At 34.6% G+C, this 18,412-nt stretch overlaps 1 long non-coding RNA gene across 2 annotated transcripts in view; it reads right to left on the bottom strand.

The window, feature by feature from the left end:
* Positions 1–18,412, bottom strand: part of LOC119472733 — a 165,069-nt gene that overhangs the window by 66,620 nt on the left and 80,037 nt on the right. For both annotated transcript variants that reach the window (XR_005201922.1, XR_005201923.1), the window contains one exon: positions 14,151–14,321. This is a non-coding gene — a long non-coding RNA (uncharacterized LOC119472733). The remainder of the gene's footprint in view (positions 1–14,150; positions 14,322–18,412) is intronic.

The raw sequence follows: 18,412 nt of genomic DNA, 5'->3' as shown, positions 1-18,412 counted from the left end.
GACTAGTAGAATTTCAATATATAAGCACATAAAGAGATTTTTCACTCCAAGCTGCATCTGAAATGCTTAACTATACTTCAATGTGAATACTCAGAAATTAACAAAAAATCTGAACTACTTGCCTTAATCATATTACTCAATATTGTTATATATTGATTACATGCAAGTGAGTTCTGGGCATTGAATATCTGACTTTACCAAAAATATTGGAACTATACCAAGGCTAAAGTTAAATCAACTATATTAATTGCATTTTCTAAATATTCTATATATTTGCTTGTTTTTGCTCTGCTATATCTGTTGTTTCAGAAAAGATGTGTTAAAATCTCCAACTAGAATTGCTGCTTTAACTAATTCTGTCATTGTCCTAGCATTTGGTAGTTTACACAGTTTGAGACTGTAACAGAGAAGCATATATGGTGACGATTGTTACATATTTTTTTGCTGATTGTGCCAAAGTATTATCTACTTCTAAAAAATGCATTATGGATCACAAAATTTGCTGTAAAGAGGAAATCAACAGAACATTCTTACCATCTTGACAGACTATTATAAGCAAACATCATAACTGAGCAAACTCTATTCTCAAGTTTGGGCACATAAAGTTAAGTGTTGTCAAAAACTTGTATTAATTGTCTTTTAGACAAGAGCTAAAATTTGGTCAGTTTATGTATGTAGTGACTGCCATTATCACTTGCAACCCATTATAAATCAGTGTTATATACCACGTGGAGAAAGCTGTGAAAGCACTTCCATAACTTTACTACACATTATTCCTATGAAGCTTTCCCTTCAGTTTGAAGCTACGTGTGCTATTTTTATCGAACTATTCTGTTTCATACTCTAAGTGATTATTATTCTTGAAAAATGTATCTTATCTCTGATTACTCCATGCCTATTTCTGCTCTCTGCCCTTGCTTTTTGCTGGCAATTTATTTAATGTTTCATGTGAAGATGTACTTTAATATATTTTTTAAAACTTTCCCATACCTCTTAGGCAATATAATAAAAGTGAAATTGTGAAAGACCACTCCTTGGAGGTGAACTCCTTCAAAAATTTCCCAAAAGCAGCAGTTGCAAGTGTGCCTAACACAATTCCTTACTGTAGAATCTCTAGTGCATGAGTCCTCAGGAAAATGACTAGTATAGAGTTTGTAAGGCCACCAAAATGTCAGCACCACTAACGTCAAAATGCCACTGGTATAGAACAGAATGACAGAAAGTGTTTCTGCTAAAACATATAGCTTGGAATTAAGTGATAATGAGTTACTCAGCTACCTATTATTCATATGAATACATATTTACTTCAGATTCCTATACTCCATGTGACCTTTTATTCTTAATAGGGATTTTATAATGGGTGGAGTGATTGTCATGTACTCATAATACTTCAAGTGTATATATTTTAGATCACTCGAGAGCAAACATTTTGGTCCTTAATTTTCCTTAATATAACATCCAGTTGACATAAGCCCAAAACACACAAGTAAATAAAAGCTGATACATGAGAAATAAACATATGCAGGAAGTTCAATCAACCTATTGCTACATGAGATTATGATGATGATAATAATGGCTATAATTTAATGAGATCTTATTTGTCCATTTTTGCTTTTTCTGCCTCTGCTTTCTGGGCTTGTATCTAAAAAACAAACAAAAACAACAACAAACAGTTCCCAGCCCAATGTCGTGGAGCTTTTCACCTATGTTTTCTTCTAATAGTTTTACAGTTTCACATCTTATGACTAAAAAGCTTCTGCACAGGAAAGGGAATAAATAACAGAGTGAAGACACAACCTATGAATTGGGAGAAAATATTTTCAAATCCTATCTGATAAGGGGTTAATATCTAAAATATATAAGGAACCCTAACAACTAAATAACAAATTAAAAAATTCATTAAAATAGGCAGAAAATAGACATTACTCAAAAGACATGCAAAAGGCCAACAGGTAGATGAAACATTGTTCAACATCACTAATCACCAATAAAATGCAAATTCAGACTACAATGAGATTTCATTTAACAGCTGTTAAAATGGCTATGATCAAAGAGACAACTAAAGAAATGTTGTTGAGGATATGAAGAAAAGGAAACACTTAGGCACTGTTGGTAGGAATGTAAATTAGTATAGCCACAGCTGAAAACTATATGGAGGTTCCTCAAAAAACTGGAAATAAAAGTATCATATGATCTAGCAATTTTACGTCTAGGTATGGATCCAAAGGGTTTGAAATCAGTACATTGATGATACATCTGCACTTCCATTTCTACTGCATCATTATTCATAAGAGCCAAGATATGGAATCACCTAAGTGTCCCTCAGTAGATGAATAGATAAAGAAAATATGGTATATATACAAAACAAAATACTAATCTGCCTTAAAAAAGAAAAAAATCCTGTCATTTACAACAATATGAGTGACATAGAGAGCATTATATTATGTGAAATAAGTTAGGCACAGAAAGACAAATACCACGTGATCTCACCTATATGTAGAATCTAAAATAAGTCAAACTCATAAAATTTGAGAATACCAGATGCTGGAGGGTGGCATGGAGTGATTTATGAAGACACAAAGTTTTAGTTGGATAAGATGAGTAAGTTCTTAAAATTCATTGCACAGCATATGTACCAAATCAATAATAATGTACTGTACATTTTAAAATGGCTGGGAGTAAAGTCTGAATAATCTCACCACAACAATGATATGTGAGATAATAGATCTATTAATAAAACCATTCACATTGTACCCTATACATACATACATACAATTATAGTTTTCCAATTTAAAACAAAAAAAATTTTACATAGTAATAATTTGTTGAGCATTTGTTCTATTAAGATCTATGTTGTACTGATAAAGAAACAGACAGACACCATCATTCTCAACAAACTGACACAAGAACAGGAAACTGAACACCACATATTCTCACTCATAAAAGGGTGTTGAACAATTAGAACACACAGACACAGGGAGGGGAACATCACACACCGGGGCCTGTTGGGGGTAGGGGAATTGGGAACGATAATGTTAGGAGAAATACCTAATGTAGATGACGGGGGGATGGAAACAGCAAACCACCTTGGCACATGTGGTTTGTAACTAACCTGCACACTCTGCACATGTACCCCAGAACTTAAAGTATAACTTAAAAAAAATGTTTATATGGAAAAACAAAGAAACATATAAGTTACATAACTTAATGAAGTTCATACGCTTAGTGGGAAAGTTTAGAGTAAAAATTAACTTTGATTCAAAACGATAATCACTATGTCATACTGTCTCAGAATTTTAGAATTTCAGAAGGTGAGGTCTCATCAAGATATGATAGCCTTAATGAGTACACTAGGTAAAACTTGCCCTTATGCACTTAACTTTTAGAAGAGTTGTCAAACACAGGGTATGTTCTCATCCATACCCATAATAAAATTGGCTGGAATAAATTACAGCATGATCAAAAGCATTAATAAAAGCATGATTAAAAACTACCCAACAAATACGAAAAATAACTTTTGGACCTGTTGATATTTAGAGTGTGTGTGTGGGAAGGGGGGTATCTCTTTCTTCACGAGATAAAAGAAAATAGTTGTAAACTTCTATGTGTATGCACCAATGCCTGTGCTCAAGAGTAGTTATCTTGCCTGCCAGGAAGCTGTCAGAGCCCTGGCATTAGTAAGTGGTGAGTTCATGGGTAGTAGGGTAGTAAGAAGAATTTACTGACAACAGAATAGGTTTGAAAAGGAAAGTTTTATTAGACAGAAAAAAACAGATAACTTACAGAATGCGTGAAAAATTTTGCAAACTATGCATCAGAAAAAGGTCCAATATCCAATATCTATAAGGAACTTAGGCAAATTTACAAGAAAAAACCAAACAGCTCCATAAAATTTTGGGCAAAGGACATGCACAGACACTTTTCAAAAAAAGATATACATGAAGCCAACAAGTATATATATACTTTTTAATTGTACTTTAGGTTCTGGGGTACACGTGCAGATCATGCAGGGTTGTTGCATAGGTACACACATGGCAATGTGGTTTTCTGCCTCCTTCCCCCCATCACCTACATTTGGGATTTCTCCCCATGTTATCCCTCCCCAACATCCCCACTCCCCCTCCCTGCTGTCCCTCCCTTGCCCCCTCAACAGACCCCAGTGTGTGATGCTCCCCTCCCTGTGTCCATGTGTTCTCATTGTTCATCACCCACCTATGAGTGAGAACATGTGGTGTTTGATTTTCTGTTCTTGTGTCAGTTTGCTGAGAATTATGGTTTCCAGATTCATCCATATAAAGGACACAAACTCATCATTTTTGTCCATCCTACAAAGGACACAAACTCATAATTTTTTACGGCCACATAGTATTCCATGGTGTACATGTGCCACATTTTCCTTGTCCAGTCTATTGTTGATGGGCATTTGGGCTGGTTCCAGGTCTTTGCTATAGTAAACAGTGCCACTATGAACATACGTGTGCATGTGTGTTTAACAAAATCTCAATATCATTAGAGAAATGCAAATCAAAACCACAATGTGATACCATCTCACAACAGTCAGAATGGCTATTATTAAAAGGTAAAAAAATAACAGATGATAGTGACGTTATGGAGAAAATGGAGTGTTTATACACTGTTGATGGGGGTGTAAATTAGTTGAGCCATTGTGGAAGACAGTGTGGCAATTTCTCAAAGACCTAAAGACAGATACCATTTGACTCAGCAATCCTATTACTGGGTATATAACCAAATGAATATAAGTGTTTTTATTATAAAGACATATGCATGCATATGTTCATTGCAGCACTATTCACAATAGCAAATACATGGAATCAACCCAAATACCCATCAATGGTAGACTGGATAAAGAAAATGTGGTACATATACACCATGGAATACTATGTAGCCATAAAAAAGAATAAGTTAATGTCCTTTGCAGGAACATGGATAGAGCTGGAAGCCATTATCTTCAGCAAACTAACATGGGAACAAAAAAATACCACAGGTTCTCATTTATAAGTGGGAGCTAAATGATGAGAATACAGGACACATGCAGGGGAACAACACACACTGGGGCCTATCAGAGCATGGAGGGTGTAGGAGGGAGGAGAGGATGAGGAAAAGTAGCTAATGGATAGTAGGCTTAAGACCTGGGTGATGAAATAACGTAATAATGTGTACCACAAACCCCCATGACACACATTAACCTATATTACAAAGCCGCATGTCCTGCACATGTGCCCTTCACCTTAAAATTAAAGTTAAAAACAAAAGGAAAGGATGTTGCAAAAGAGTGCAGCAGGGCCTCCCAGCAAGAGAGGACTCAGCGCTCTAGAGTGGATTTTTCTTTAGAGGTATTTATGGAAATTAAAGGGGGAAGTTACAGGTAATTTGGACCGTGTTAGCCATGTAGGTCATGATAAATGTTCACATTTTGGTACCTTGATGTCTGCAAGGGTTGCACAAAGGGTTTTGACATGCATGCATTCCAGATGTAAAGAAATTCTATTTATAAATTTTGGGGATATAAGCCTGGTACCAGATGCTTGCTTTAGGCAATAGATACATCCATTTATTCTTATAAATACCTTCTCTGTTACACTAGGTTCCAAGGTAGAAAGGAGAGGAAAATATAGGGAAGAGCTACAGCAGACCTCTAATGGACACACAACATGGGTAAAAAATAAACCATTGTTCTTTAAAGTCCCTAAAGTTTTGGAGGTCATCTGTCAACACAGAATTGCTTAATGTAGCCTGACTGATACAACTGATACAACTATCTACAATTACTACAACTTGAGTAATTCTAGAAATAATTTATCAAAAAATAAAAATAAACTATTTATATTTTATAGTGCATAATTTCCAGTTCTTAATTTGTATATGGCCCTGACCTCTCATACGAACGTGGAAAAGGAAAGGCACAGGTTTCTGAACCATGGGTTGGTATTTCTTGTTATAAAGAATAAGTTTGCTTTCCCTGTGGTAGAGCTCAAATGTGCACAGGGCTGATTTCAAGAGCAATTCTTGACAGCTGTTGAGCAGAGTTAAGTAATAGCTCCCTTATCACCATGTACAATGGGCTATCCATGTAATAGTGCTTTCAATTTCAAAATATGCCACCTCAAATGAATTCATGAGGCAATAAGTCAGTAGTTTTCAACCCGTGCCTTCAAAATTTCATAAGGAAGGAAAGGCAGAGAAGCATATTCATTGCAGATTATCTTTCCAGGGGTCTAAATCAGGACCTCTGCCATTCATAGACTGTCATTGTAAGACAATATTCAGTTTCTTATCAAATTTCACATCTTTGTAGAACTGTTGTAACCCCCAATGCAACTGTGGGCTTCAATCTAATTTACCCATGTAGGGAGATGTTCATTTGCAAAAAGAGAAAACAATCTACAGCCATAATTTGCTACATGATTCACAGTTTTGAGATTGAAAAGAAACAGTTTTCTTTTTACCGTAAGACAGAAATAACAATTACAATAAGAATAAATCTTTTTTAGTCTGCAAATATGAAGAGCTTAATGAATACAGTGTGAAGCCTATTCTATGGCTTCAAGTCTTTACCTTTTCCTAGGTACATTGGTGGCCCAAAAACCACTGGACATGTGTAATAACTATACTCTAGTAAAATCATTGGCTCCATATGTATTTCATGGCAGAAAAGCATTATTTTGACGAGCCTTCCTGACAGATGTATTCATGTGTTGGGTATACACAAAAGCACATCTCCACACAAGGATAAATTAACCCCTTCCTTTTATTTCACAGGATCACTACTTCATCTATAGTCTTCTATTATTTTTCTTGGGGATGACAGAATGGGAATGGCCACTTATCCTGGGCCAAATTCTCAGCATTGTTTACCTAAAGATTGCTTTTGTTAGTCTAAGAGAAAATGAACCAGTGTTCTTTCCAACTCATTCTTTCCTCTATCACATCTTTTGTTAGTCCTAGAACAAAATTAGTTGATTGTTAAAAAAAGAAAAAATGGTGATCAAATCTCCAGAGGGTGATTGTGGTGAATGTGTACATGCACATTGTTTGAATTAAAAGAGCAACTTTGGCTCATCTAGTTATTATTATTTCACCACCTCAGCCATCATGTTTTCTTTTGAAAGTCTTAGGAAGACTGGTTTTCTGATAAAGACCTTAGTTTCTAACATACCTATTCAATTTGTCCATAGGTGATTTTTGGTATATCATGAGGAAATTTTGGTGGGCTGATGACACTCTTCAATATCACAGCCTATCTGGTGGTTTACCCTAATTCAGATAGCCATGAACCCCTACTTCTTTACCAGATATTAAATGTAAGAATTCTTTAGTGTCAGTGTCAATAGGAACCCCAGATACCAAACATTACATATTCCCTACTCCAGCCATGGAATTAGGTATTCTGGCAAGAATTTCATGGTGTCCACATAGACATTTAAATTTTTGCACGGTCCAATAGATAGCAAGAACACTGACTTTATAGTTTTAAAATCATTACCAATTCTCCTCCAAGATGAGAACCAAAAAAGAATAATGAATTTGGCAATTACAAACTACTACACAATTTAGAGAACAGCTGCAGTAAAGTGGGTAATCAAAGCAGAAGCTTTCGCTCAAGAGCACTCTTTCTAATAATAGGAGAAGTCCAACAGATTTAGAATCTTCAGGAACAGAAAAATGTATTCCATATGCTACACGAAAAATTATTGTACCATTTTCTCAAATAATTTATTGAGTGATTTAATGCTGTCATAACTTACTGTATTTCATATCTGTTACAAATCTATTAAAATGGTCAGTTTTGCATTTCAGTATGTTTGCAATTAAGCAGCTTTATATAATTGAAAAACTTAGAACATTTTAAGTATCCTAATATTAGCAAGATGACTAATTACCTATTAAAATTTAGAGTTCTATGCCCCAGTTCCTTGACATATATTTTCATTTTTTTATTTTCAATATTGCTATTGTACCCTTTCTCAAAACAAATAAATCATAAAAATCATAAATATGGAGTTTCAAAATATATGGGAAAGGAACTTACATTTTTAAAATTAAGTGTGTACTCAATATTATCTCTGGAATTCTATGACAAACATGTTTCACAAGTATTTACCTTATCTTCCTAAATATTTATATAAACAATATAGCGGTCATTGCAACTATTTAAAATCATTTAATTTATTAAAGATGCATATTTATGCAACAGAAACAAATTTTTATTAGTTCCTTTTAAAAATAATGTCCAACCCAAGGCAGTATTTAGGTTATCGATTTTTAGGTATTGGTGGAATTTCAGAATAAATTTTACTAATTGTTTGATCATCACTCAAAAGAAATTAGTATGCTTTTTATTTTTCCAGTAATTATTAAGAAAGTAAGTTCTCTCGATTTATTTAGATTATAGATTATTTATAATTTATGATGCATGGTATGACAATGTGCCTTCTTAAAAGGATGAACATTACATGTCTTAGCTAAATTTTATTTTTATTATCTTACAGCATGACCACTTGGGATTTTTTTTCCAAGCAGTTACACGCATAATTGGAGTACAAACTGCTCATATGTACACTTCAGTAAATGTAAATGGAATCATTTTTCTTCTTAAACCAATGAAATCATTTTCATTAAACAGGCAAAAGAAAAAGATCTTCCTCTTTAGCAAATCAAAATACAGATTTGAACATGTCCATAACACATTTTTGTAATAATCCTATAATTAGTTATAGTTGAGACTATTATATCGAAGGAGGCCCAACAGGAAATACATAAACCATATCTGATATTTCAATACAGAAAAGCCAATATAAGGAATTAATTAATCATATACTAGAGAACTGGAAAAGTTAAAAGTAACTGAGGCAACACAGAGGCAGTGCACCTCTGGGGCTTTGGAAATGATGAGAGAAGGTAAATGGAACACCCTACAAATTGGGGACTCAAATCTCTGAAGCAGAGGCATAGCTTCTTGTACCACTGAGTGGTCTGGGAAAAAGTACAGAAAGTGAGCACTGGAATCAACTACCACTGCCACGGTGCAGGGTCATTGCTAGGGCCATACTATGGAACCAACAAGCAAAAAGGGCACAGCAAACATTTCCTCCCTCTCCAGCCTGCCAAGCTCCTTCCTGTGCACCCGACTGATAGAGCCAATCAGGGAGTAGCCAACAAAAGGTCCCCACCCCAGCATCACATTGTAGAAAGAAGAATAGCTTTAGCATTAAGAAAAGGAATAGGTCAATAACTGATACGGTTGTCTTTTTTATCATTGTTATTATAAAATTCTCGTTAAAATCTGAGAGTTTTGATTTCATGATATAATAACATATGCTTTTAAAAATTGACTTTGATGCACATTATTTGTATATATTTTTATCAGTCTTACTATTTTATGCTTTTTAGTTATACTAAACACTTACATAAAAAAGAAACATTGTATTTTTCTCAACTCTTTTTAACCTGTTCTCAAGCTCCCTCTGGAATTGTCCACTTGAGGGAAAGTGACAGGAGCATTTCATATCCATGTCCACATCTGTGCACTTCTCCATAGTGAAGGCCAAGGTGACTGACTGGGCTGTGACATTTGTCAAGTTTGTCAAGAAATGAGTGAGCAGTACGCTTAGATGTAAGCTGCTCCTCTCTTATCCATGAAAGAATCTATTTATGTATGTGTATTGTTATCAGATGACTAGTTCAAGCAATGATTCCTTTTTACTTTAATACCATGTGCATTGGTTATATTTCAATTAGAAGCATGATATTCAAATTAAAGTACTAAGAAAATGCTTTCTTTATCACTATTTATATGTCAGAAAAAAATAGTTATGCCTATTCAAATCACTAGTGAAGATTTCTATGAAATATAGAAAAAATATTTTTCGTTTGAAATTTAGAAAACTGTACTCATGGTATGTTATTAGGAAAGTTATTAGGCTCATATTGAGAGTGGCATTTGAGGAAAACTTGAAATTTGAGACTTTCTCTTAGGTATAATTTGTTCACAAGCAACTAAAAAGCATACTAAGCAAGAAACGTTTAAATAAGGGTGTTGAGAAAAATTGCTTCCTAAGGGAAAGATCAGCTCAATTTAATTTATCCATTTCAATTTTAATTGTTGGTGGGTTTAGTTGTTTGTAAGTGGGATCCTAAATTAAATTTCTAAGTAGTTTTAAAGCAGTCCATATATCTAAGGGAATGGGTAAGAAGAAGTCCTTTGCAATTGTATACTATCTTGATTCCATTCTGTGAACACTTGAAACTTGAAGAAATGTCTATGACAGTATATTTTTAATTTAAAAAACTTTAGGCCAGTTATGATGACTCACCCCTGTAATCCCAACACTTTGGGAGGCAGAGGTAGGAAGATAACTTGAGACTGGGAGTTCCGGACCAGGCTAGAAAATATAGGAAAACACTGTCTCTCCAAAATTTTAAAAATCAGCAAAGCAACGTGGCACATGCTATATAGTCCTAGCTGCTTGGAAGGATGAGGCAGGGGGATTGTTTGAGGCCAGGAATTTATAAGATTACAGAGAGCTATGATCACAGCATCACACTCCAGCCTGGGTGACAGAGCAAGATCCTGTGTCTTAAAAAAATAAAACATAAAAATAATGTTTTAGAAAAGTAAAATGTTTTAACAACAATAAATAGGTGATGGGGAGGAAGGCAGCAAATCACACTGCCATGTGTATACCTATGCAACAATCTTACATGTTCTTCACATGTACCCCAAAAGCTAAAATGCAATTAAAAAAAATATAAAGAAAAGTTTACAAGAAAAATATATAGCCCAGTGAATAACATAAAGCAATCATTTATGGTATCTCCACCAAGGTAAAAAATTGGACACTGCCATCTATAGTAGGAAAGCTCCACGATAGACCTCAACAACACCTACCCCCTGTTAGTCATACTGTGAGTTTAGGAACTTGTTCTAAAAAATGAAATGAAGCAGAAATAATAGGATGGACCTTGTGTGATTAGGTAATAAAAAAGACAATGACTTCCCTTATGGTGTTCTCTCTGGTTCTCCCTTAAGTCATTCAGGCTGGGGAAAGCCAGTTGCAATGTTATAAGGCAGCCTTGGAAGGAGACACTCATAAGTGACTTTAGAAGTGGATTCTTCAGAGATCTGCCAAAACTGCATCAGTGAGTTTGGAAGAAGATATTTTAGCTCCATTGATGCTCCAGATGACTGCCATCCAAATACCTAATTTCAACCTCATGAAAGACCTTGAGTCACAGGTGTCCAGATTAATTGTGCCTGATTCTTGACCCATAGAAACTGATGTAATAAATATTTGTTATTTTCCCAAAGTGCTGGTATTACAGGCATGAGCCACCATGCCTGGCCTTGTTGTAGTCTTTTATAAATTCTGGATATAGACCTTCTTTTAGTTACATGTGTCTAAAACTATTTCACCCATTTTGGGAGACTTCTTGTATATTTCTCACATGGTATCTTTGATAATAGAGTTGTTTCTATTTTAATTTGTTTTCTGCCTATTTGCTGGTGTTAGAACTTTTGTGACTAATATAGGAAGTGCTTCCCTTTTCAACAGTCAAGATGATATGCCTCTATGTTATCTTTTATAAACTTTATTGTTCTACTTTTCATATTTAGATCTATTATCTACCAGGTCAGATTTCATTTTTACAATATGGATATACAGCTGACAAAAGATAATTTATTGAAAAGACAACCTTTGTGGTGCAGCATTGTGGTACTAAATGTGTCATAAATCATGTGACTATATGTACAAGGTATGTTTCTGGACTCTAAATTCCAATTCAATGGCTTATATTTCTGTCCTGATGCCAATACAACCTGTCTTCATTAGTATAGCAAGATGAATTCATTCTAGAGATCTGCTTCAAGGTATAGTGTCTATAGTCAAAAATACCATTTTATGCACTTAGAAATTTGTTGAGAGTAAATCCCACATTGAGTGTTCTTATCACACACACACACAAGAGATACAAGAAATTTCTGGAGATGATGGACATGTCTATTACCTTGATTATTATGACATTTTATGAGTGCACACATATGTGCAAACTCATCAAATTGTATATATTAAATGTTTGGTTTTATCATATATTAATTACATTTCAAATAAAGATTGATAATAGAGCTTGTGTTTTGATACCTAACAGTCTTCTCCAATTTTGTAATTTCTTTTCAAAATTTAGTCAATTGCATTCCCATATTTATTCTTCAATCCATTTGTCAATTTTTCTTAAACAATACTGTTCAGAATTCTGGTTGAGATTGCATTGACTTTCTAAATCAGCTGCTAGAAATTGACATATTTGCAACAGTTAGTCTTCCAAGGCAAGAATACAGGATATTCCTGTGATTTTTAGACATTTTAATTTTTAGTCTTTGTGTTTTGGCCTCCAGCTCTGTGCAGCTTTGGAGTTCAGGGAATACGCTGAGGATAAGATGAGCTATGTGTCTGAGCTCCCTGAAACCTCTAATTATTTCAATCCAGTCCCATGTGACCCTCAACCCCACAAAATTCTCTGCTTTTCCCTCTGTTCCCTAGAAGTTTGCCTATGCACGGGTTCGCTCAGTTGTCTCAGCTTTTGTCTCAAGCCTAGGACAAACAAATGCCTTCAAGAATGGCTGCATATCCTTACCTCACCTCCATAAATTTTTCCTTTGCTAGAATTTTACTTTATATAGGCCTTGTGGATTCTGTTTGTCTTTTATGCATTTCAATAAGTGATTTTATAATTTGTCCAGTTTTTGTAGTTGTTCTGGTCTGCCTTGAAAGGCTATGTCTTATCCAGAGGTGAAAATGAGGATTTATATTTGATTTAGGCCAGCAGCCAGAAGCACCAGAAATTAGTGATCATCTGAATCCAGTTACCACTCAGGACGGTTATTTCTTATTTCTGAATTGGTTTTTCTTCCACTGTGCAGCCCTTTGGAGGTCCTAATTCAAATGATAGGGATCTGCCAGGGGCCTTCATCTAGCACAGACTTGAGTTTCTGTTCTTTGGCATTGCAAATGTATCCAAAGTTCTGATCAATTTGTCTCCAAAAGAATCTACAGATGCACCTAAACTTATGAGAGAAGTATGCACAAATATTGGGTATACTTTTTGGCTTTCAATATCTTCCTGGATTTGGGCCCCAAAATTCTCAAAGCCTTTTTATGTCTGTAGTGTCCTAGAGTCATTCTTATATATTTTTCCTAAGCTTGTTTTCCCAGTAAGGAAACGTGATCACATTACCTAGTCAATATTTTTAAATGCAAAATCATAAGAGCTATTAATAAATTATTTTCACAAGAAAATGGAATAATATTTTGGACAAGGCAGGATAAAATAGTCTGATTTGGTTTAGCAACACTTCATTTTGTATGTGTTGTTGTTTTAGTTTTTAAGCTTTTGGCTGCAATGCCAAAGATCTCTTCTGTAAATTCAAGTATTTGTAATGAATTTCTCACTTTTAAAAAATGGTAGCAAGCACACATCAAAATATAAGAGATAACCTCTATTTTATTTTTTTGAGGTCCTAACTAGAGCCTTTATCTTGCTGGTCTTCTGCCAGCTTAAAAAACTACTTGAATATTTTAGTCTTGTACACTCTAGCTGCTTTGCAATTATAAAACTCTCACACAAAAAATTTAAGGTATGCTCTTTAGGGACACAGTAATATTCCCTTTTACTGTCAATAATACCTCAGTCCAGAGAATACAGTTCTATGTTTTAATGTGTAAATATGAATTTATATATACCAGAACCAAAAAATCAAATCTATCATCCAAATATCTGTCATTCCCCTATTATTTCTGAGTATCACAATACTCTTGTTCACAATGTTTATATGTCTATTTCCTATATAATCACAACCTATGTATCAGGTGAAATTTCTTCAGCTCACCAGGAGATTTATCATCACAAGTTGAACTAGCACATATTTTCAAAATATCACACATGTAGCCCTGTATTAGTTACCTATTGCTGTGTAAAAACTTAAAAAACTTGGCAGCTTAAACCAACACACACTTATTATCTAAATATCTTAGGTCAAAAGTCCAGTCATGGTTTAACTGGATCCTCTATTTTAAGCCCTATTACAGGCTGTAATCAACCTGTCATCTGGGATGTAGTCATCTGAAGGTTACCTGGGGAAGAATCCACTTCCAGGCTCACATGGTTGATGGCAGGATTCAGTTCTTCACAAACTGCTGGACTGAGGGCCTTAGCTCCTCGCTGGTGGTTGGCCAGAGGCCACATTCAGTTTTTTGCACATAGGCCTTTCCAAGGTACCAGCTTGCTTTAAGAAAGCATGCAAACTGAAAAAGTAATAGAGAGAGTCTGCTATTAAGGGGAAAGTTAGAATCTTTTGTAACATAATCATGGAACTGACATCCCAGCACTTTTGCTATAGTCTATAGGTTACAAGCAAGTTTCTAGGTTCAGCCTACATGCTTAGAGAGGGGATTACATAAGGGCCTGAATGCAAAAAGTTGACATGAAGAGAATAACGGACAAAAAATTCATATACAACTGGAAATTAATTCTCTACATGATTAGTCATGTCTGATCAATCTTCCTGAAACAGACATTTGATCATATCACTATCCTTACTTAAAAATAATCATCAAAGATCCCTTTGCCTATAGCTACCCACAATCAGACCCCAATCTTCATTTTCAATTTATTTTCTACTTTCTCTTACTGCTTCTCATATATTTCATTTTCTAGCCCATGTTGCTAGCTCAATTCATGAGGTGCTTGCTTTGCATGTTTGTTCATGTTGTTCTCTCTGACTGAAATAGTATATCCTTCTCTGGACACAAAGACAGGGTTTTGGCCAGGCCACCACGCCTGTAATCCCAGCACTTTGGGAGGCTAAGGTAGGCAGATCATGAGGTCAGGAGATCAAGAGCATACTGGCCAACATGGCGAAACCCTGTTTCTATTAAAAATACAAAACTTAGCTGGGCTCAGTGGCGTGTGCCTATCATCTCAGCTACTGAGGAGGCTGAGGCTAGAGAATCACTTGAACCAGGGAGTTGAAGGTTATAATGAGCTGAGATCGCACCACTGTACTCCAGCCTGGCGACAGAGAAAGACTCCGTTAAAAAAAAAAAAGAAAAAAGAAAGAAAGAAAGCAAGAAAGAAAAGGTTTTTTTCTGGGAAAGAGAAGGGGTAGTGGAGGGCATATTATTTCTCTCTTCAAATACTTAAAAAGGCAGGGTCGAAAAAGTCACTGTGTGGAAGACTAAAAGGGCAGGAATTAAGGCACAATGAAGAGAAATCCTAAGAGCCATCAAGGCTGCCCATTATTGAAATAAATTGCCTCAAAATATGAGTTTTTCATTTAAAGTGTTCAAACAAATCATTTAAGCATGATGGGGATGAAGAGATTTCTGTCTTGAGCATGAATTAGAAGGAAGAGACTTCTAAGGCACCTTCCAACTGTTAAGATTGCATGAATTCATGATTTTATATAAGAAACCAAAACCATTATTATAACTTGCAAAGATAAGAAAAAATGATTTACATAAAATTTAAAAATAAATTATATTTGATATTTTAAGCTGTGATTATTTTATATACTCAAGAATCTTCCTTCTTCAATATTTTCCCTATTTATGATTCATTATTATCATAATAAACTATAGAACTACCCCACATTCCAAATTAGAAAATAAGTATGTTTGTGACCAATATGCACAAAAGTAAGGTTTTAATTGTTTAAGATGAGTTATGGTTCCATTTGAAAACTCATTTCCAACCAAGTATGTCCCTAAGAAATTATATAAAAGGAACTCAGTCTTTATTTTCACATACTCTTTCATCACTGTTCATTCTAAGTTTACTGATGAGGCCAATATTCAGAAAACTCTTTTTCTTGCTTTAAAAAATTTACAGATAAAACAGCTGCCCATTCTCTTGTTTTCATTACTTCACTGGATAAGTTAGAACAAGTGGTTCTATTAATTATGCATGGAATCATTGCATTGGTAAAGAGACTTCTAAAAGTATGCCTTCAGCTTTTTCAGAGATAAGACGGGTTGTGAGAGTAAAAGAGGGAGATCAAGGGAATTAGTGTTATCCGTTCCTTGTTTGAGCACCTGATTTAAAGTCCCTCCAGATGGTGTCTAGTGGAGAACAAATACATGGATGAAAACTGACACACTTTTTTAAAAAGAAAAATGTTTGATGATTGTTTGTGGCTTACTTTATCTATACTACAAGATGACTGAGGGCAGGCAGCCTGTCTAATTCGGTTACATTGTGTGGCTCAGTAACCATCACATTCAGACGCACTTTTAAATAATTGTTTAATGAATCAGTAATTGAGTAAATAAGTATGTGAGACACAAACATGTCCCAGTGTGTGGATAGGCCTTGGAACTTCAGGTTCTGCTGACGTGTCTATTATGCATCCTAGGATCATATATGACAAAAACAAGAAAACTTGAATAAGACTGAACGCCAGTGTATACTAACTCCTTATTGAGTAGAAATAAAATTAGGTGTAAGCCCATCTGTCCAGGCTGTTTCTATCAAATACATAGTGTTATTCAAGGCCAAATAAGGCAGACATAGTAGATTTGACTATTATGTAAATTTGGTATTATGACCATGAGATGGAACACACTTGTGTAGATGAGAAGGATGCTATCTTTAAAAGAAATGAAAATTTCCATCCTACGAAGAAAATTCTGGGACCCATGGAAGTGGGTTTTAGATTAAGGGAAGAAAATGTGTTCTACTCTTTCTGGAGCTTAGATTAGATATACATCAGGCTTTGTAATATGACAAGAGATTAATCGCTCTGGCCACAAGGAAACTAGTCAGCAGTAGGACAGGAAGCAAGCCAGTAAGGGGAATCTGACTGATCTGCACCTGGCCAGTTGTTGAATGTAGTCACCTTGTAATGTACACCTTCTACTTCCCGAAATGTTCAGTAAACTATCATTAAAATTTGCAGCATGAACTCTGCCTTGTGTTTGGAAAGAAATGAACACTCTGAAGTGTGCTAGTCACAATAGCCAGGGCAGTAGTCAAAGGAGTGGTGACTCTGGTGGTCAGCAGCAACAGAATCAGCTTAGTGGACACATGATGTGCAAGGCCAGAGGAAAAAAAAAAAACAAAAAACTCTGACATTTAGACAGCAGCCATTTGTTAACCAGTTGCCTTGTCCATAAAATGGGGCAATAATACTGTCCTTGCTTCCCTCAAGGAAAGTTATAAGTAAAACACTGAATTACTGTAATGTGTTTTGAACACCTTGCAAGAAACACGATACATGAGCATGTGATATCATGATTACCTCCATAATAAAAAGAAAATAAAATATTGAAAATAATAATATGTACTTTTTTAAAACCTGCAGTTGCATATGAAATATATAACCCCTTTTATTGTTTTCTGCCTAATACAATGCACCTGCATTAAAAGTATACCCCCATGGTTCAATTTTTAAAAATACATAAAATTTAGACAGGTACTTATTCTTTTATTCACCCCATTGTGCCTAAATTTCACAGAACATATTTTAAACAATATACTACCACAAAGAGACCACTTCAATACAAATCTCAATAGTGTGGGTTAATAAAAATTACTTTTAAAGGCAAATATCTGGCACCTCATAAATATATATCACCTTTCATCAAGAGTTGTTCAAACTCTCCCTGTATATGTTACACTTATAAGCATTATTAATTCAGCACATTGTACGATGGTTTTAGAGCAGTCCCAAAGCAGAATTACATGTGTAAAATATGTGCTGCAATATCTAGGGCCATGGAGATCATAAAGAACAAGACATTAACCACAATGCTAAATCCCTTTGATTTAATGTTTTCTGTTAGCTAGCAGTGGTGACTTTTCAAACACAGATACAAGAAAATACTATAGTTAAGCTTAAGGGCAACCATTTGGTCTAATTTTTTCCCTCTCTTGACATTTAGCAAATTATTCCAGGCTTACATTTGGCTCATGTCAAAATGTGTCTTAAATATTTTACTGTAGTTTATTTGTACATCTGAAACAAATTTTAAAAGATGATTTGCCTTTACAAAGTCTGTATCCATAACGCCAAACTGATACTTCTTTTTTTCAGAAGATATTGAAAATAAAGAATATTCTGTAATGCCCTTTGGCTATTTTTCCTGTCATTAATGATCTTACTATGAGATTTTTATTTGCTGTAGTTCTGTTTTTATTTTTCCATGTAAGTAAAGGCCAATTTTCTTGTTATGTGTTTAATAAATATGGAAAAAGTAGAATCAGTTTTATTGTTATATTTTATAGCAGCATATATATGTACATATGTTTATATATATATATATGTGTATATATATATATATATGTGTATATATATATATATGTGTATATATATATATATGTGTATATATATATATAT

The sequence above is a fragment of the Cebus imitator genome, unplaced genomic scaffold (assembly GCF_001604975.1).
Source record: "Cebus imitator isolate Cc_AM_T3 unplaced genomic scaffold, Cebus_imitator-1.0 Scaffold116, whole genome shotgun sequence".
Classification (NCBI taxonomy): domain Eukaryota; kingdom Metazoa; phylum Chordata; class Mammalia; order Primates; family Cebidae; genus Cebus; species Cebus imitator.
Note: the sequence above shows the minus strand (reverse complement) of the source record. Positions and strands in the feature narration are given on the sequence as shown.